The sequence below is a fragment of the Pelmatolapia mariae genome, linkage group LG15 (assembly GCF_036321145.2).
Source record: "Pelmatolapia mariae isolate MD_Pm_ZW linkage group LG15, Pm_UMD_F_2, whole genome shotgun sequence".
Taxonomy (NCBI): Eukaryota; Metazoa; Chordata; class Actinopteri; order Cichliformes; family Cichlidae; genus Pelmatolapia; species Pelmatolapia mariae.
In genome coordinates, this window is record NC_086240.1 from 31,457,209 (window position 1) to 31,479,600 (window position 22,392).

General features: G+C 42.2%; 1 long non-coding RNA gene across 1 annotated transcript; it reads left to right on the forward strand.

Moving 5' to 3' along the window:
- Positions 1-20,984: 20,984 nt before the first annotated feature.
- On the forward strand, positions 20,985-21,869 carry LOC134643891 (uncharacterized). Its single transcript, XR_010096416.1, has 4 exons — positions 20,985-21,085; positions 21,335-21,459; positions 21,564-21,665; positions 21,808-21,869. It is a non-coding gene; the product is annotated as an uncharacterized LOC134643891 (long non-coding RNA).
- Positions 21,870-22,392: the final 523 nt, after the last annotated feature.

Here is a 22,392-nt window from a genome sequence, read left to right on the forward strand (position 1 = left end):
TCCTATCAGCAAACTGCAGACTTTTCCAGCCAGTCGTCGCTAACCCCTGCTGACGACAAATTCTTTACGCTTCCCCTGCGCTATTCGTGTGTGATCCTAATTCACCCATAGGCCTCTTCGTATATGTAAACTGCCCCTAAATGGAACAGCTCAAGTGACTCCTTGATTTGTCTCTGCACCCAACAATATCCCTAAGAAACACAGCCGTGCCAGGGGAACAATATTTCACCCATGCATAATTCATGTTCTGCTTGACTTTTAACGAGGTGCTAAAAATCCAGACATGTGGCCCACTCAACACTTGATACCGCAACATAAATTCTTAATACTTCTTTATGAACTGCATCACTCTGATGTGTTTATCTATAATAAAAATCTTAAATGGTAACTTAGTGACAAAACATTACTGCCCCGCAGCTCAGAAAACATGAATTAATGTCTCATCTCAGGGTTTTTTCTCACATCGCCATCAGCATCAGCTCTCCTGTTAGCGATTAGCTTGAGTGAGAAATACCAACCAAGGGTACCCATGTTGTTCCTTGTTATTCAACACTATTTATCTGAAAGCGACGTGAATTTGCGCCTCAATGCATTTTAATGGTCTGTTTCTCTGTCAGCGACTCGTCACAGGCCCAGACTGTCATTACAGCACTAGCTGCAAATACATTGTTTATCGGGCTGTCTTTCTTTAACCAGGAGGAGTATCCACATGTGTGGGTGTGCAATCTCAATATAGTGTCATAAAGAAGCCGTTCGCCACTCGCATTCCTCGTCTCGCTATCTCTCAGCATGAGTAACTAGACAATATTGTCTGAGCTTATGATAAGAGGTGTGGGGAAAAAATAAGTCTCCGTGGTTCTGGACCATGAAAACGATTCCATGTGCTGCATACTCACGCCTGCCTTTCTCCATAGCTCAAGATGCGAGTGGGCGGGAGTTTCACACAGCGAGATGAATATTGTGACAAGTGTGTCATGTTTTTTGGAAATGGCATGACCTATAATCAGCATGACCTTCTCCTGCCTTTGAGGTTTTTCTGTTGGCAGAAGAGTGAGCGTCTGCCACTGAGGTGTCTGGATTCATTTGTCCAGTACAATGTAATCATTTTTATTAAGACCTTTCTGTGCAGGTTGCAACAAATCTTTTTGGTGTTAAGAGTCAGTTATTACGTCTGCCCTTCTATTTGCTGCAAAATATTCAGACATCTAACTCCTAGACCTTTGTAATCTGACAAATCTAAAGATAAAGAGTAATTAAACCAAAACTACTGCATCAAAGTATATATGTATGCTTCACAGCAGTTTGGTAGATTGTTATCACCATTCTTACAGTTTTTGCAGATCAAGGATCCATGTTTGAATGTTCCATAAACAATGGACAAGTAAGTTGACCTTCATTAATTTAAAAAGTCAATCAGGTAAAGGATTATTTGATTTGTCACCAAATTAAATTGAAAAACAAAAAGGTTTTAGAAATACAGTGCATATTAAAACTCCATGCAATGTTCTGTGAAGGCACAAAATGGCTCTAAATTAGCAGGGCATTGACATAGTTGTCCTCAGGTATCCATCACCAATATATTGGCACTGGCTTTTCTGGTCTGACTGATCACTCAACACATAATTCACTTTCTTTGTCTCACATCTATGGCCAGCTTAGAATCACCAATTAGCCTAGCATACCTTCCTTGGCCTGTGGGAGGAAACTTCACAGGAAGACTTTAACTAGAATCTCATTAGAACAATCTCAATCATGAGTGGTAGTGCTCTAGTGGTAGCTCCATCCTGCTTCTCCATGTCGTCCAGTGGTTCCTTCGAGGCCTAATGAGTTATGAGATAAACAGGTCAATAGTTAAGGCTCCTCTTCATGCTTGTTCAATAGTTTCTAAAGAGTTTTTGAGTTGTGGCGCAGTATATTGTCCTGCTGTCCTTTAACAGTTACATAAAAGCCATGACCCAGGATTTCGCAGCAGAACATTGCACTGTGTTATTCATTAAACCTACCTTTCTTTAGTAGCTTAAGATATTTACTGATGTTTCTCACACTGTCTGTAGTGGAATAATTGCTTTTCATGCACCAGGAACTTATAAATTCAATTTGTTTTACCTCATAGGTTCACCTAAAGATCACCTTTTTTTTCTTGAGCGTAAGCTTTCTAAACAATAATTATATATTGCTTAAGAGCTTAAAGCAGTCTTTATATCCTTAGAACTGTACTGTCTGCCTCCAGAAGGCACCCCTGGTTATATCAGACCAAATGTGGCCTCAGCAACAAAAGCCCTGCATGAATTTAATTCACCAAGGCTGTGTTTTACTGTTCACATACCATTTAAAATATTTTTTTTCATCTTTTAAAGCAAAACTTTTTTTTCTTTAAAACTATTTGCTTAAGATTTCATTATGCATTCCTGTCTGAACCTAATACAGATTGTGATATAATCAGAAGCTGAGAAGGTTGTCTCATCACTTCAAAATTACAGGGACTGCTTTGATGCTGGTAATCTTTTCATGTAACAGAAGCTGAAATACATTTCATGGAGGATCTAGTGGGTGGCTAAGTCTGGATGAAGTGCTCCAAAAAAACCCTTTAGCACTGTTTCTTCAGCACACTTTGCAGTTATGTAATTCATCATGAGGCCCATCAAGACTTTTGACCAGAAACACATAATAAGCATACTAAATGTGCTAATCAGAAATGCACATAACCAGGCCTAATTATTGGATTGATCCAGGCTAGGAATGAGCTATATTGACCAAACGGCAGTGACCTTGTGACAGCACTCCACCATCTGTTAACATGGGTCATAGAGACATGCTCCCTGCTGAATTCTATTGATCTAGCTGTGTAAATACTGCCACAGTTTGCTGCTTAACACACCACAGATGTTTTCCAGTAAATTTCCCAATACACTCTCTGCCTGTTTGAATTAATTTTTCTCATCCTAACTTGAGCTGCTCCAAAGTCCACAGGCTGAAGTCATGCTTAGGTAGAGGCTTGTAGACTTTACTGTTTTCTTTGACTGACTTTTACAGTCCGTGTTACAATGGCCGTTCATGCTTGTGTGCAACTACACAAGCACGCCATCGTCCTCTGTCAAAGCCTGATCACTATAACAAATTTATGCACCTGGCCTGCTGTATTCGCCCTGTGAACTCACAGTGAGCCCAACGTCATCCTGGCTGGTGACAGCACCTTCAGCTGTTTCTGTTGGCTAACTTGCTGCCTGTACTGTTATAACTACTAGTACCTCTTCTCATGACCCCAGACACCAAAACTTTACATTTGTATCTACAAACACCTCGGCTCCACTTTCATTAATAGTATTACAGCAATTTTCATGCATAGCTATGACCACAAATGTACTTTTCTTTAGTTTTGCTGCTTAATTTGAAAGTGCAGTAGTGATATCATTATTGTGTACATGGATGAATCCATCATAGAGGAGGAGCTTTATTTAATAACAAAATATTGCAACAGCTAGCCTCATAACAAAGAAAGCACATTAAATACACAAAAGGCTGGTGTAACTGATAATGTGCTATTTGCTAAGACAGAAAAAGTGAGGATGTCTTCCTCAGCCAATCAGGAAGAAAACATAGAATACTCACATTGTGCCGGTCCAGTGATTAGTTCTAAATTTCTTCTTCAATTTTTATTTTTTTTTTATTTTTTGTTTGTTTGTTCAGTTGTAGTAATGTGTTGTGTTAGTCAGCCTAGGCACTAATGAAGGACTAATGAAAAGAACGGATTTGGATATTTGTTACACAGTGGCTGTCCTCTGATTGAATCTGAGTGCCACGCCACTGTTATTAGGATGTATGTATGTTACTGGAAATATGATGCTTTTTTTTAAGTTCATGGTGTTTTGTACATACCTCCAGTATGTCCAACATCTCTGATTACTGTAACAATACTGTGCACATAAATGTTTACCATAAAGAATTACACTGTACTGATAAGACAAACAACACATGATAACAAGTATCCTCATAATTAATCAAGAAATTTGCTCATTTTTGTGTGTTCTGAAACTTCATCTTTACACAAGTGTAATTCTTCTCAAATAGACTGAAGGATTTCTGTGGAAGAGCTATTTAAGTGACCAGTTTATATGAAAGTTGACTATTTTTAAAGAACCTCTTGTGAGATCTCTCACTTAAACTGGACCCAGCATGTCAACCCTGACATACAAAATACTGTTGCTGTTGGTCTGCTGCCTTTACACTGCAAGTTGACAGTGAAGCGCATAGGGGCCCTTCTTTTTCCACACCAGCTGACAGCTGACACCTTGCACATGAGCCCAAACTAAACTAACAGAATGCATCAAAAATATTAAGGCACCTCAAAACATGATTTATGTACAGTAGTAGCACTAGTAATACAGTATTAGGTTGTTTAAAGACAATTTTATCACAAGTCATTTTTCCAGCACAACCTTAAATTTTGATTTCAGCTTAATAAGCAATAAGTGAGGAGCTATGGCTGTTCATTCTATTGATATTTTTGTATGCTTTTCTGTCATTTTGATGTAGATATCCTGGGAAGCTAAACAAAAGTCTATTACTTGTTATTTTTACCCTTATTATAGACAGAGCAAAAGGTTCTCGTCTTTGTTCCCCTCTGCACTTTGTTAGCTAACAGGCTAAATATATTACAGGTTAGAGACTGAGAGAAATTGACAGAAGAAAAGCAAGTGCAAATCAAAAAAGTTGCAAAAGAAATGCAGAATGTTTGCAAGTTAAAGTATGGAAATAAGCATGAATGGGGTGTCTTGACAGCTCATTGAGGTACGTGGTGCATCCCCTCCTTGTGACCTTTGTTGCATGTCATCCTTTCCCTCTCTGCTGTCTCTTCTGTCACTCCCTGCTGTCGCTGTCCAGCAGAGCAGAAATGCCACCAAAATAATCTTAAAAAAACAACCCAGAATTAACCATGACAAATCAGTGAAGTGTTTCAAAAACTCCCAATACCACTCTTTGTATTGAGCTATTTTTCCTTCGTGCACAGATGCTGGTCGATACATCTGTGACAACTGGAAGCGGCTGTCGTGTGCAGCATTCCTCTGTAAATTGTTCAAATTAGTAAGGCCAATATCTGATTTCCAGTTAGAGGCACTCATGTGAAGTTGTGGCATATTAATTGAGTGCATGCATGTCAGTAAGACGACTTTGAGCGGGTGCACAGAGTACCATTAGATGGAGAGTTGTGGAGGCCCTGTAGTCAGACAGCAGGATGTGAGCTGCATTGAGTGGAATTGCTACATGACTTTAATGATCAATCCACTGGGTAGATGATGACTGCCACATCAGATCGCACAGAAGCGCTTATAGCATTATTGATGATGGGGGACTTTTCAGTTCAGAGCTTTAAAGCTGCACTACTTTGATAATATAAAACTATAAAGCATCAAATCTAATGTGTTGCTTGTAATTAGAAATCCACTGGGAATCCAACTCTGTTTCCCTTTCCTTCATACAGCCATTTAGCCTAGCCTGGATCATTAACAGGGTTATACAATGAGCACAGTTACAAACACTAGCCCTCATTCTAAATCATTGTCAGACCTAATTGTTTAAATTGATCTTTTGCACAAAACCTATTAGTTTTGGACTACCTTACATAGTCTAAGGAGCTTGGAAAGAAAAGCGTCTGGACTTCAAGTTTCCTTGAAGACATTTCACCTCTCATCCGAGAAGCTTCTTCAGTTCTAAGAGTAATTGGTGGAGAATCCCACCAATTGCTTACGACACCAACTGTCCATTTATAATCCAGTTCTGATATTCCTTCCCAGACGCCTTAACGCCCACTCACATCCTGGGCCATTTGATCTCTGTAAAAATCACATGATTAGGGGACTAGGCTTCTCAGTGAGATGAGTAGCCTTAAGACCAGGACGCCCAGGTTCAAATCCTGCTCATGGCTTCTCCCAACACCTTGACTGATTGTGACCTACACCCATTTTCACACCGTGGCTTGTGTGATTAGGCAGAGGATCAATAGGGGGTCCATGACCCTCTTGGGGGACACTCCCATAGGTCTTAAAATCTGGGACTTTCCACCAGTTGCTCTTAGAACTGAAGAAGCTTGAGAGGTGAAACGTCTTTAAGGAAACTTGAAGTCGAGACGCTTTTCTTTCTAAGCTCCTCTACTATGATGACCTGGATGACTAAGAACCTTCACAGACACCAAATTACATAGGACTCAACTTTAGCCACATGCTAAAGAAGCAATATTTTAGAATCCAGATGTTACCTTGCAGAATCTCCCATTTTTCATGTATATAGTTTTGTTATGAGATTTTAATAGGGTATGCCAGATGGATGAGCATTCTATATAAAGAGGTAGATATGAACCTGTTCCTAGTCTTCAACATGTTGTTAACCTGATAAATGTGAGTTAACAGATGTCTGTTCACAACTCTGAGGGTCTTAAAGGAAGGAAGGAATTTTTTTTTATATAAATTGAACCAGAAATTAAGGACTGAAGAGGCAACCAAAGGATATTTACAATGCCACCTGGGGGTGGGGTTGCAGCCCAGGAAATATTACATTAACCAGTGCACGTCCTCTATTGCAAAGGCACACAGGCTTGTTACTGACAAAGGCAGGCATGGGAAATCAATTTCAATAATTTCATTTAAACCTGAAAATATGGAGCTCCACCAAAGAACACAACAAATTAAGTGGCAGGACTTAAAAAAAAAAAAAAATATATATATATATATATATATATATATATATATATATATATATATATATATATATATATATATATATATATATATATATATATATATATATATATACACACATATATATACACACACACACACACACGACATTTTCAATTAAAAACACTTTATTATCAGACATTGCTAAAAACAAGATTCATGCCACTGTGTTGCTCTAATTAAAATAGCAGTTCTACAAAATAATTTCACTAGCTGGGCCCACGTCCTCATTTTAGGCTTGACAGCGTTTTAGTAGGTAAAAGTGAATGCTTTGACATGAATTGAGCTGCGGTTTGGGGAAGGCCTCGAAGGGGACTGGCGACAGCTCCCGGGCCTGGCAGATCCCCATGCACCAAATAGAAATGAGGAAGTTAAAGAACTGAAAACAAGGAAGGAGGGTGGGGCACGTAAATGAGAATGAACAGCTTGTAGAACTGGGGGGGGAACCTATATCGATGACAACCGGAAGGAGCGTGTTTGGAGGCGTGGTCCCGCTCCTGACATAATCTCCAATAATACAGTTAAAGATGGGCCACTTGCGAGGTAGCCTACAACCTCTCTACTAAAACAAAAGTAAGTAAAATAAAACAAACACAAATAGCACAACTCAGAAAATATAAAAACAACAGTATGTATAACACCTTTAATCCAGTTAAAAGTAACATAAGGCACACCCAAGCTGGGTACCAACAAAGTGTAGCAGAGCAGAGGCGCATACAAACAGCACACAACAAGATTAAAACAAAAGTTAAAGACAACAAGGCAGCAGCAGGGTAGACCTATAACAAAAGAGAAGAACAGTTATCTGGGATCCACCTTCCTGTAAACCAAACTGCACAACCCATACGGGGATCCTACTCACCACACTGTACAGCTACATAGTCAAACAATCGGCAGGAGAAATGAATCAGATCTACAATGCTAAGTTCATGCTGTGATCATCACCGCCATCTATGACAAGAATGAGTAGCAAATGCCAGGAGTCAGCGAATAGGCCACAGCTGCTCCTTATAACCAACCTCTGATTAGTGAGCTAGGGGAGGGGTAAATGGAACATCTTCTAACCAAACCCACTGCATATATATTGTCTTAATCTTTTCTTGTCCTTTGTTCTCTTGTACTCTGGACTTAAACTTCTCTTACGTTTTAACTTCAACTTCCTGGGTCCTGCTTTTGGGTCTGCAAAATAAACACTCCACATTCTACATAGCATAATATGAAAGCATGACATGGACTCAAAGTTCAGCCGCAAAGTTCAGCTATTACGATGAGTTTTAATTCCAGGTTGTTGGGCTTCATGGATAATGGACTACTTCTTTCACCCTTGAAAGGAACAGGTCAGTCCCAACTCAGGTTAATTGGGTCGTTTTATCTAATCTGAGTCACGCAGAGTATGTGGTCAAATTTTTGTGAGACTGCGTGATGTCCAGATCCTTGCTGTATACAGTCGGCCTCTCACTGCTGCATCCAGTCAGCAGCATGCCGCTACTGCAGCAAGCCACCTCCTCACCCCCACTTCAGACTGCCAGCTCCTCGCTGCTGTGTAAGGGAAAGTGAGACACAGGTTCATTAGTTGGCACTGCCAGAACCAGAGCTGGAGTTACTGCCCAGACTTTTAGCCTCAAGTTTGCCTTCAGAGATCCTGTTGTCTGGGCAGTCAGAGGTCCTGCTGCCTGGCTGGGTGATTTCCCCTCCATGCCAGGCCCAGCTTCATCGCTGTGCTGCCATGGGCAGAAGATGCCCAGTTGGTTGCCTCTGTTCCACAAACTCCCTTTCCAAGAAGAATTGGAGCTCTTTACTTCATTGTTCCCCACGACAGGTCAGTCCTGCTGCTCTGCTTACACCCCACGACGCCAGTCCCCAGCCAGAGCCTGCATGTCCACCGATATCTGCTGATGCTGGGCCCTGGTACTCTCTGTACCAGTGCTGCCTCCTCTAGTGAGGTCTAAAGTAATGTGTGAAGACTTAATTCTTTGTTTATAGGATTGCTGATACTAGGTATTATTTCTCCTGTCATTGATCTCTGCTTACATACCAACCTCTGTTGCTTTTGACTACTTCAGTATTCTTAATCATTACTGAATTAAGTAGTTAACCATCTTAACCATCAACCAGAAACCAAGATGTCAACAAGATGTTTTCTAGATATTCATGTTTTATTTTGCCTGTTTAAGATTGTTTTTAACACAGTGGGAATACAGTAAGCGTGGTGTCTATTATCAATAGAAATCTACAGTCTGGGCATGTTCCTGCTTATTTTAAAGTGGACATGGCACCCAACATGTAATAAGGCTATTTTACACCTTGGAGCCTTAATCTAAAAGAGAGTTAACAGCACCTGTTATGTTGGATTTAAGAAACATGTTTTTTGAGCATGTTTAGCTTTGTACTCATGTTTAGCATACAGAGCATTATGTCACAGAGTTGGTTGGCTGCTTCTAATATGTTAGCTAATGAGTGAAAGAACTAATATGGATACTAAAACTAGAATAGACTCTAAAGGGTCACTTCTGGAATCAATGGCGGATATGAAAATTGATCTGTTTTAGTACATTTAATTAATATATTTAAAAAATGTTCATCCTCAGAGACAAGGAGAATTAAATATTTCATTTAGTTCCTAAAACTGGTGTGTCATGCCATTTCAGCACATTGACTTTGCTTTAATTCTAATTAGTACAGGCTAACAAATTATATTTGCTCTGTCCCCTCCCTTTAACTAGGTGACAAATGCATATATACGTTTGGAAAATGACACGTCTAACTCAACAGTGAATACCACAGGATAAAAAACTGTTTAACAGAGGCGCTTGTTGCAAAGGCTTTTCCAAAGAGGTGACCATATAACTGCTCAGTCTCTCTCCTGTTCCCCTATTTCAATGTGAGCTGTCACATTTTGATGGCTGAACTTAGGTTTGGAACAAATTATGTGTGGGAGTCCAATAGAAAATATGCTGGCTGCTGCTTGACAATGTCTAATGAAAATGGATGCCACGATAGTGCGAATGGAACCAGGCACCTGACAGTCTATTGTCTCCTTCCATCAGTGCAATTCACAACACTCAGCTCAATCTGGTCACACATCTCTCCTGATGGAAATGAAGATGTCCTGTCTAATGCTAGGCATAAATACTGTGGACAGATGGAAGACATATCGCTTTAGCCTAGATTCCGTTGCTCCATAATGAAGGCATGGCATGTTGACAGATAAGGGTTGGAGAAAAATAGGAAAGAGTGGTGTATCATTGTTTAGTAGCCAGACTTTAAAGAACACATAGGACCATGCCAAAATACTCCAGTGTGTGTGTGTGTGTGTGTGTGTGTGTGTGTGTGTGTGTGGTTGTACATAATATAACTCCCTGTGAGTGTGTCAGGGAAAAGTATGGTTGGGCTCTCCTGACTGTCCCCTGCCTCAGAGCCTTGGGTCAATACAATACATGCTCACCAGGATATGAGGACCCTGGCAGGCAGGTCATGTCACTGGCTGTAAAAATAGCAGCTGGCAATCCAATAGCTCTGATTTATGAAGCATGTCAGTACTGAGATTGTAACAATGCACTAGCTGGGAGATGATTGGTAGTCTCTCAGTTGGGCAATAAGCACAGCCTTCCTGGAAGATTGACACTTTACACAGCACCACAAAGCCATCATCTCAGCTGTAAAAGGACTCAATGAGTAACAGCTTATTTTTCTTTTCTGGGATTATTCTTTTGTCATCTGTTGGGAAATGTGACTTTGAACACAACTTACAACATATTCTGAACACAGCAATGAAAACAGTTACTGTAACCGGATCCTTAAAGCAGCATCTATTGGCCAATATGTGAGAAGGGAAAAGAAAGCACTAACATACAGCGTTAGCTAAAGATTACCTGTTTAAACTTCTCACAGGTATTTGTGGTAATATTCAGTTTCTCACTATATGAAATTCCCACTTTACCTCCTACTATTCCTGACAAAAGGCTGGAATTCAATGGGATTTTTATTATGCGTAACAATTAATTTCATTTCATTTTTAAAGATTTAATCTTGAAGTATAGCTTATGCAGGAAGAGCACTGTGCCATGACTTGTGACATGAATCATTTTTAATTTGCAAATTCTGAAGCCATTTTTATAACCACGGTGATTTTCCTCTCCACAATGAGTTAATATAACAAAATACTATCAATTCCAATTTAGATCGGTATTGTGCGGCTGTGACTCACCGTTCATGAAAACAGTTTCATTTAGTTTTAAGATGTTGATCATGCTATGAATTGAGACACAGCTTTTTTTATTTTCCGGGGAAGCATCAGCTTACATTCTGTCAGCACTGGGATACACTCTTACCAATGGGAACTGGGAAAGTGCTGAGTAGTACAATTGTCATTAATGAAAAATGGAAACACAGAGGAGAAGGAAAAATTCGGGTGTGTTTGCGGGTGGTGGTGGTGAGGGGGTGCCACTGTTTTTAGACACAGTAAAAAAGAGGGGCACATGTTGTGTTTTAGGAGTGTTTCTGTCTCAGGTCATCAAACATCAATGTGTTCTCTTATCAGGGGTTGCCTTCATACCACTTTTATTAAACCACCCCAGCCCTCGATCCCTTCCATCCCAAGCTAGACACATCAAAGACAGAGAGGGTGAACAGCTGAGTGGGGGCTTGTAGTACCACCCGATTCTGATCACTACTCAGGGGTAATGGAGCCTTTTTTATAGTGCATTTTTAGAGAGGCTATGATAAAACATTGAAGTGATTAAAAGGATGAAATGAAGGAACACAACAAAGCTGTATAGATGATTAAGCATTAATTTTTCACAATTTCTGACAGCACTTCCCACCATCCAAAAGAAGTTCAAGGATCTGATAAAACAAAAAAACAAAAAGGACTCTGTCTATACAGTTACATGAAAGGTTACGTGTTACTGTTATCTTTGTATCCTAAATAAGGCTTAAAACCTTCCCAATTACATTTGCACGAAACTTTGTTTTCATATTATTCTTGTGCTGGAACAAAATGACCTTTTACTTTCTTGCATCACAAAAGTGAATATTAGTCATTTGTAATTTAGTTCTAACAGCAGTAATAAATCTAACACCTGCCTTTGATTAATGGTCAGATTTACAATTTAGAAATTAAAGAACATGCCCATGGTTATTTTTGCAGTTTGCTCTATTTTACATGTGTACTTGTAAGAGTTTTGCTGTCATAGTAAATTTACTAGAGCAAACATGTGGAGTGGCTGTGCTCAGGAGGTCATCTACTAATTATTGGAAGGTTGGTGGTCTGGTCCCTGCCTGCTGCAGTCTCTATGCCAAATATCCTTGGGCAAGATACTAACCCCAAGTTGCTCTCTGATCAAGTTGCATCCATCCAAGTGTGAATGTTTTTGAATGTTAGATATAAAGCACTTAAAAATTCTACTCAGGTAGAGTAGAAAATTGCTGTATAAAACCAGTCCATTTAAGATGCAAACAAAATGTCATTTACTAAGCATCACACAATTTACTACAAATGATTGTGAATTTAATGTACGTCTTTTTGTGCTTACTGTGATTGTGATATTTTTTATTAGTACATAACACTACCTGATTGTGTTAACTAATTGACCTGCTAATTTGGCCCACTCTTAGCAGAATGGCAGTGATAACAGAAATAAACTGATGCATCTTTTGTTTACAAATTAGAACATCGATAGCAGATCACTCACAGAACTTTCCACTCCCATCAACACATTTTTGCAATGGCAGCCACGAGGAAACCGTCACCCAACCTGACACAATTTACACCTGTTTCCTTCTTGCTTGCTCTCTATACTAACTAACGCAGTATTTTAATAATAATTATTTCACAATAATTCTGGTCTCATGTCCATGTTTTTCTCTTCCTGTTGTCAGACAAAAGAATGATAGAATAAGCACAAGGAAAACCCGCTGACAGGCTCCAGCCATTAATCAAGCCACTACTCTGCATCACTGAAATCAACATTGTATGACAGTTCCACAAAATGAGCTGCGCTTCTCTTACTGGCTGCTTCTCTGTCTCACTAATGAAAAGGGCGTGTGCAGCAGCCATTCTAGTTCACTTTAAAGCAACAGAAACTGAAACAGACCAAAAATGAAATGCCGAGTCACAGGTATACAGACGTATAGTTATTTTTTTATTTTTTATTTTTGTGTGTACATGTCCATGTATGTCTATCCCTACGTTGGGTGAGTGCTGAGTGTTTGTATATGTGTGCATGAGGGTGGGAAAGCATGTTTGTGTCTGTGTGTGCCTGTTTGTCTGTGTCTATATGTCAGGTCGGGTCTTAGACTCCACCTCCCTTGGAACTCCCAGGCCCTCCAAAGTGTGGAGGCCTATCTCCCCTCACCGCACTCCCTGCCGGTAACTGATGCCCTCAGGGGTTGGTGCATTGGTGGTTCTTGGTGTCCGGGGCTGGGCGCTCAGGTATGCACCAGCTCACTCCCGGTGGCTACTTGGCGGGGCCTGGTGCCTGTCGCTCGGTCAGGCCTCTTCCGGGGCAAAGGGGGCCCTCGGGCCTCCGGCCTCGGGGCCTGCAACTCGGTTCACTCTGGCACAGCTGGCTGCCGGCAGAGCCGGCGGGCACGCCGGTGCAGCCCCCTCTGGCTTCTGCTCCGTGGCTACTGGGTGACCCCTCGTCTGGGGATCTCCTCAGCCCTTCCCAGGAGGGTGGCACGGATGCCCCTCCGGTGGTCCTCCTTGGGCTCTCGCACTCTGGGGCCTCTGGATGTCTGGAGCCTGGATCTCCTCCATGCCTGCTTCATGCCCTGGGGGACGGGGCTATGGCCCTCCACACCCTCTAGCAGACCATTACATGGAGAAACCTTTTGTATACAAGCGCGCTGATCCACACAGGTGTGCACACGGGTGTTCACTGTTCGTAGACATAAACTACACCTTTCTTAGCTGCTACTTCAAAGCACATTGTGCGCTGTCTGTCCTGCGTGCTGCACAACAACATTCAATATTTAGTATTTACTGCTGTTCACACTTAGAGATTAACGTGATGGTGTTGTGTTTAGTATGTTGCTTTGTTTTTGTTTTTTTTTTGCTTGTTTTCTCTTCTTTTTCTCTCAACAGGTGATCCAGAAGATTTTTTTTTCTTTGTCTTTGTAAGTGCCCTTTCTCACTGTCCCTCTTCCCTTCTGTTTTTCTTTTCCTTCCTCTCTTTCTTTCTCCCTTTCGTATCCCCCAGTCATGTCTGTCCCATCTGTAACAACTGAAAATAAAATAAATAATAACAACAAAGTTTGATCAAATGGACCAATACGGCAATGCCATGATGATCCATTTGGCAAAATAAATCCATTTGGTATCCTTGTTGGTCTTCAGACAACAATTCTGACGGCTAAAGAACCAAATGGGACAGACAAAAAAAAAAAAAAAAATCACAATGATATATGGGAATATGACAGTAAATACTAAATATTAAACATTATTGTGCAGCACGTAAGATCGACAGCGCACAGTATGCTTTGAGGTAGGAGCCAAAAAGGGTGTAGTTTGTGTGTGAGAGCACCCGTGTGTACACCTGTGAGCATGAGCGCGCTTGTTTTTAAAAGGTTCCTTCATGTAATGATCTGCTAGAGGGTGTGGGGAGCCATAGCCCCGTCCTCCAGGGCATGAAGCAGGTATGGAGGAGATCAAAACTCCAGACATCCAGAGGCCCCCAGAACACAAGAGACCAAGGAAGACCAACAGAGAGGCAGCCGTGCCACTATCCCAGAAAGAGCTGAGGAGAGTCCCAGATGAGGGGTCACTCAGCAGCCGCGGAGCAGAAGCCAGGGGGGGTTGCAGTGACGTGCCCGTGAGCTCCGCCGGCAGCCAGCTGTGCCTGAGTGACCGAGCCCCAGGCCGAGAGGCCGAGGGCACCCCACCCCCGAAGTGGCCCGAGCGAACCCCAGGCTCCAGGTCCCGATAAGCAGCCACCAAGGAGTGAGCCGGTGGGTACCTGGACGCCCATCCCCGGACACAAAGAACCACCAACGCACCGATGTCTGAGGGCGTCCGCCACCGGCAGGGGAAGTGGTGGGGGGAGATAGGCCTCCAAACCTTGGAGGGCCTGAGATGTCCCCAGAGAGGTGGCGTCTGATACCCAACCTGACATATAGACACAGACATACAGGCACACACAGATACAAACATCCATTCCCACCCTCATGCTCTCATATGCATTTACTCAACACTCAACCAACGTGGAGACAGACATAAAGAGACTCTGTACACACAATCACACTCCCCAAGCGTACTCTAAGAACCGGGTCTAGGTACCCTTGCCCCTGGAGGGAGAAACTGCACCCAGACCCAGGTGGTGTTACCCTTTTCCCTGCGGTGGGGAGAAGCAGACCGCCCCGACTCCGCAGCAGCAGGGAGGCCCCACATTCCAGACCCCAGTCGGATGGCTAACTCCTCCTCCTAGCCCCCCCGCTCCAGCAGGCCGCAGAGACCGGGGGTGTGAGAAGACTCCAAACCTCCCTCCACCCGCTCATATGTAGTGTTGATGTATGTGTGTTCTAAGGTGCATTTAAAACCCAGGAGGGCATAGAGCTACCTGCCAGAGAGCAGCAAGTAAGCGCATAGCCCCTCCTGCTAGCCCTCAAAGTCTACGTGTATTTAAAATTGAGAGGTGGGCAACGACGCCAGGGGTGAGGTGTACACCCTGATGGTAATTTGGAGTCCGTGTTGTGAGCCCACCCCCAAGATCCTATATGTATGTGTTATGAGAGTGTGAGTAATGTGAATGTCTAAGTTGTGACATAAAATTGAGGCACAAGCAGCCAGAAGGGGACGGGGGGGGGGGGGGGGATGCCTGTCCTGCACCCTGGTGACACACCCCTACCCCAAGGCCCTGCATGTGTGGGTGATTGTGGTGGAGCGCGAAGAGGTAGGCAGCTGGAGATGGGGAGGGAAGGAAGGGAGGGGCAAGTGACCCCTCCCTGGGGCCAGCTCCCCCGCTGACCCCAGTAGGCACCCCCATACTCTGCAACCCGCCAGGGAAAGGGGACCGGGCCCATCCGGACCGGGGGCCCAGTGCAGCAGTGCCGCCCGGCCCCACAGAGCCCGGGACAGCCCACCTGACCCCACCACAGAGAAAACTGCACCCACCCCATCATCCACTCATCTTCCAGACTACACAAGACAATAGACGCCCAGGCTGAGATCTTCCTCCACCTCTCCTGTATCTCCCCCTCCTGCAGAGAGAATTCCTGAAGAGAGGAAAGCTCCTGCAAGATGTGACCCCCCCCCACCAGTTGAAGAGCCCCCCAGGTGGCTCGATGCACTGGCGGCACCCTGCGCCAGGGCCGGGCCCCCATACACCCACCCGCCCACAACCCGGGCAACACACCAACCAGGACCCAAGCCCCCGAGGCCCGGCCAGGGCCCCAGCCCAGAGACGGAGCGCCCCCAGAACCTCACGCCCGTCCCGGACCCACCCAGGGGCAGCCAGGCTACCAGGTCAGTAACCCACGTCCGTCAGCACAGACCCTCCCCTAGCCCCGCTGCACGCAGCCACGAGGAAACCGTCACCTAAGAGCCAACAGAGCCCCTAATTGGCCATGACCGCTACCCCGGGTTGAGCTCCCCAAGGAAGATGCTCCTGGGGAACCCCCCGACGCCCTAAGCCTGTCCCTACCCCCACACCAATCACAACAGTGAAGGTGGGACCAAACTATGACCCCCCACCCCCACTAGGTGATGGAGCTGATCAAAGGAGCCCAGAGCAATTGATCTGATGTGGTGGCAGAGGCTGTATCAAGACTAATGTAATCTAATAGATAATTTCTATATTGGTTAGAATTAAGATTATTTTTATTTTTCCAGTTCATGAGGACTGTTTTCTTGGCTATGCATAGGGCAGTGAAAACCATATGGGCTATATTCTTTTCTGAAGTGACATTATCTAAGCTGCCCAACAAACACACTAAAGGGGAAGTTGGAATGTTACATTTCAGACACTTTGATACGTCTTCACATATCTCGCGCCAAAACTTCTGAACTGGTGGACAGAACCAAAGAGCGTGGATATAATTGTCCGGTGAATTGGTTTGGCAGTGTGAGCAGTTGTTGGTAGACGTAAAGCCCATCTTGAACATCCGATGACCTGTATAGTGCACTCTATGTAGTATTTTGTATTGAATTAATTGAAGACTGGGATTTCTAATTAGATGAAAGGTTTTTAAGCAAATCTGAGACCAGAAGTTTTGGTCTAAGTTAGCTGATAAATCCGCTTCCCATTTTGCAATAGGAAGTGATATTGATTCGTCTGTTTTAGACAACACGTTCTCACTCCCAACTTGTCAAATGTGTGATGCATGGTCAGGCTCTCTCTGCTTCACTTATCGACGCGCAGGGTACCCCCCTGGCGTCGAGAAGTGACGTGCAGGGTCCTCCTATTGAATACTATACTGATCCCTAAACGTTGTTTATTGACAAGAGATTGCCGCGGAAGAGCCTGTTGTTCGTATATTTATACATTTCCAAAATCACATTGTAGTGACGTGTACTCAACACAATATATTATATAATGTAAACAACTACCTGAGAAACAGCAGATAAATTAATTATAGGCCATTACTTTTGTATCGTTTATTGCATTTATGGAGGGAGAGGTGTATGCTGGGTAATGGCACAGCTAGCGACCGGGTGACTTTATTCACCCGCTTCGGCTGTTATCAGTCCATACAATGGGCGTTATTAGCAGAAATCAGTCCCATAGATATGGGCCATCCACCTGCTAGATTGTTCAGAAGGTTGGTATCATCCATCCAGATGGAGGATCACTGACAGGAGCGTGGAAGACTCCAGAATCCACTCTGGCTGGAATCCGGTGGATACAGCAGTGTTACAGGTAAGGCCATTTAAACGGACAGCATTTATAGAATGACTATTAAAAGTCAGCGAGTGTCAATAATGTTAATGTGGTTATGTTAGTAATACACCGAGTGCTAATATAACAGCTTTAAGATGCATTTGTAGATATTATTACGTGTTTTACCGTCTTTATGGTGCTAGCTTAAAGTTACGGTGTAAACGTTAGCTTATATTGTAGTAAAGCTATTACTGTTTAAACGATGTTAGGACAGAAATATTAGCTTCTGTCATGACTGATGAAGTTACTAGTTAATAAAGTTTCCAGTAAAGTGATTAACCGCAGCCACAGATTGACAGTAAATATCCCGATTAGCTTCAATGCATCTCTAATGAATATGTGCAAGATTCAGTGCTTCGTTTAAACTGTATCATACTTATACTGACCCAGGGTCAGTGTAAAATACAACCCTAGCTGTGTGAACAAAGTCTGGCTCTTTTAATCCTGCATGACAAACCTCAGGATGCAGGTTCTTATTACTCTTTCCTGCTGGCACACCTGTCACACCTGAGAGTCAGCTAGAAACTTACAGTGACGTGGAAAATCATGCAAAGACTGCCAGACTCTGTAATACTGCAAATGATCAGTGACTCAGGTTAACACTAAACTTTAAACAGTACCTCTGTGTCTCTGTGTGTGCTGAACATCTGGAATCAGATTGAGTCAGGCTGCATCAGCTGAATCTGTTATTTGTAAATATCAATATTTTTTATTCAGGTGTGGGGATAATATGTAAGACTGCAGTGAAGCGATGTATCAGATGAATCCCTGGCCAAAGGTATCATACTTAAATCAGACTACTGATCCAGCCACATCAGCCTTTTGTGAGGTCTGTTTAAAGTAGACTAAAAATGAATTCCAGGTTCCTGAGAGGTGGACTGAGAGCACAGAAACACATGTTCATACATACAGCTGTAGCAAGCTTACATTAATTTTAAATAGATTTGTTACTCTGATGTCTGTCTCTCTGTTAGTCCTCTGACAGACTGGTACCTGTCCAGGTGTGCTCTACCTGTGACTACTGGGACAGGCTCTGGCTCCTGTAATAGAAATGTTCTATTATTCTCATTTAAAGTATTTAAGTGCTTATGCATATGCTTAGTTGTGATACTGTTATAGACTGTTCAGTGAAAGTTTCTAAAACTAGATGAACTTACTTCAGCATCAGCAGTTTGAGAAAACAACTCCCTTTACAGGTGCTGATAAGGCCAAGGGCACAAAACAGCATAACCATTGATCCGTTAGGTTTCATAGCGAGGCGCATGAAGTGTGGTATGATCAGTTTGTAACTTCCTCCCTCTTCCTTGGAATGCATAAAGGAGTAGGAGCACGACTTCTGTGGCAGAGCTGACATGATTGTGAACTGTGATGTTTGATGTGTGTTGGCTCTCCTGTGCACAGTAATAAATAGCTTGATCACAGCTCTTTCTGTGTTGCAGACTTTACTTACAAACTTCCACGATACCCCCCACCCTCCCACTGTGAACATGAATTGAATATTCAGAAGAAAATGAATGGATAGACTGACATTTGTTTAAATACTTCTAGAAATCTGAGCTGTTGGTGTGGTAATAATATTAGAGCTAGCAATCTTTCTTACTGAATCTCTACTGTGAGTCATGTTACCTGAGATTAATTCTATGTTTACTTGTCAGCCTGGACACATGTGCTGTGTGAAGGATGTAAATCAAATCAGATCTTAACTGCTTACATTTAAGGAGCCTGCTCATATTTAATTGTAATATGAACCAATGATTTTCTGATTGCTGATTCTAAGACAGTCTTTGTGGAAATCCTGTTTGGCTTTTTGTCATTTTAATTCTCTTTTCCGTTTGCCAGAACAGTTCTCCACAGTCACTGTCCACATGGGTCAGTGGGACCAAGCAGCACTCTGCTAATGTGTGGACTCTGACCAGCAACATCCAGCAAGACCCAGGCAATGTTTTCTATCTCCCAGCTGGTGTTTTTTGTTTGTCTGTGACTGGAGAGTCAGATTTTTGTTGAAGCTGGAGGAACAGCCTCACACTTGCAGAGGTAAGTCAGTTTGTAGAGATCCCTCCCATCTTGACTTTTATGTGCTAGATTTCTTATCTGAAACAGTAATATTTCAGTGACTGCTGCTTATACCACAGGTTAATACACGCTACTGATCCCTGATGGGAGAATCATCACCTCTGCCAACAAAGAAGCCTGGTGGATATTTGTTTGCAGTCTGATGATGGGACATCATGCTCTGCATCTTCAAAGTTTGTCTCTTGATTATTATTCATACACAGTAATGTGAATTATGCTTATATCTAGTATAACTGGACCAACGTGGTGCTCTTCATTTATGGAGGCTGTTGAGTCTGAATGTTGGATGTTGTGTATCTCTTGTTCTCTGGGCTTTGTTGTCCTCAGTCTTTTTGCAGGATCAGAAAACAAAACCAGGATGACCGTAAATGTTTCTTCTCCAATTGGATGATGATAAGACCGTGACACGGTATGCCACCTTTAGTCTTGTGATGAAGCAAAGCTCAGGACGAAGTATGATTAAATGGTACCCACATGTGTGCTGCTGAGAAGGATGTACAAGGGCACCTGCAGCCAAATCCAAGCCTCCTCAGGTTAGTTGTAGTTGCAGAATGCCATAGGACTGAGACAGCTGAGGCATCAAATGTTTGATTAAACGGATGAAAAAGAGAAGTTTCTTCCCTATAATTATCACTTCTTAAAATCTTTAGCAACTTCAAGTCTGTCAACATGCTGAGGTCAGAGAAACAAGAAAAGAAGCTTGATTTCAGAGTGTTGTTTACAGTTTTCTGTCATCAATTATCTCCCCTGAAGTTTATCACTATTAGGCAAGCAGTAAGTCCACAATACTGTAATGATGATTCTGACTTTGGTCACGGTTGCATAATATTTTAATAATATACAATTATTTTTTGTAATTCATATTTTTTCTGTTAATCAAAAATTTACTTTGTGAAATTTGTATTTGAGAATGCAGAATGTGACAATATATTTTTGTTCAATATTTAATTTCTTTCAGTTGCAATTGTTAAATCAAAAATAAATAAAAATATATTCTAATTTAGCAAACTAATTTATCAAAAATATATATACATATATCTGTATTAGTTTTAATACATTAATTTGACACCTGTATTGAAAATACCATATTGTATTCATACAGAATCAGTATGGTATCATTGTTTGTCTGATTGCTGAGACTAAGAGCTAGTTTGATCTGTTTAGATCTAAAGTATCCAAAGTTGAGCCCTAATGTTTCTTCACCCTTGTGTGTGTGATATGTGATTTCCTACATGCTGACAGAGCAGAGCGGCAGTTTGTGCTCACAGATGGTGACAGTGTGGAGAGACGGTGGTGTTTCCTCTGAAGAACTAGCAGAGTCACCAAGGGCACGAGTCCATCTCACCACCTTGACTTGCTGACTGATGCTCGTCTGCACTGCACAGAGGAAATCAACTGACCGAGGTTTGTCCAGTGCAGTGTTATGAAATGTATATTTGTTTTATGCTTACAGATATGTTTTTCTTGACAGAGGCTCTGCAGAGGTTAGACAAAGCAGAGAAAATATGTGCTTTACATTTTACTGTGATTTACTGGGACATTTGTTGCCTGATGTTTAGCAGGAATGGAGGAATGGAATCAAAGGGAGATGTTTTTGATGTTTTTGTAATGTGAGTAAATCTTCGGTATTATTTATTTGCTTGGTTATTTTAGGAGTGTTTCTGGGTGAGGGAGAGAGGAGTCATCATCCAGGTAAAGTGACGTGGATCAGTGGACACACTTGTCTCCCCTTTAAAGGAAATACTCTTAGAGAGAGACGATCCGAGTCATCCCTAAATGTTAGTGCTTTCAAATACACAAACATTTTTAAAGGACAAAAACGAACATCCAACTTTGACTGTAATACAGTTTAATTTTTGCATGTGTGTTTTCAAACTCTCAGATGGGCAGGATATCAGTCTTGGACTGTCTAACCTGCCGGAGCAGCACTGAATGACCACCACACATGAGCATGTTCCTGCAACATTCAGCAGCTTTGCTTTTGGTAAGTAGAGTTAGCTAACTACAGTTACTATAAACACATGATATCCATTTCTAACAGCCTGGTTACTTCCTGTCAGTTTTTTTAGAAACCATGTGGTCACCTGACCTAACACTGTTTCTTCTTCTTCCCCTTAATGTTGAAGTGTCAAATGTCAAACAGCTGGAGAGGAAACTAAACCAGTACTGGGATGTTTCACCAACACATGCCAGATGCTGTTCCTTCATGGTGACATCACCAGAGACAGCCCCGCCCACCTCAGGACCTCGCCATTGATCATGATGATTATAATCGGAACTAAGACTGTACAAATCCACGACCAGAATGTTTAGATGCTTTCTAATTATTAATGAATACTGAGAGCCTCTTTCTGTGTTTTGTCTGTTTTGGGTTTTTTTTTTACCTCATTTGTTACTAACAACGTTCACCAAACTCACAGTTTACATTCTGTATGTTTCCATCTTTACCAGCCACACTCTGCCTGCATTTAGAAAACAAACCTTAGAAATCGTCGTTTTTCTCTTTTGTAATTTTGTAATTCAGTGAATATACTGCGCTGCTTCCTTTTATTGCATCACACATTGCTTTAAGTTTTTCAGTGTCCAGTTACTTTTTACTGCTGTTTGAATTCTCTGTATGTTTGACCCTGTAGACTGTTTGATGGACTGCTTGTCTTCCTGTTTGTAACCACTGCCTGTTTTTGACTAAAGATTTGGATTTCTGATAGTAA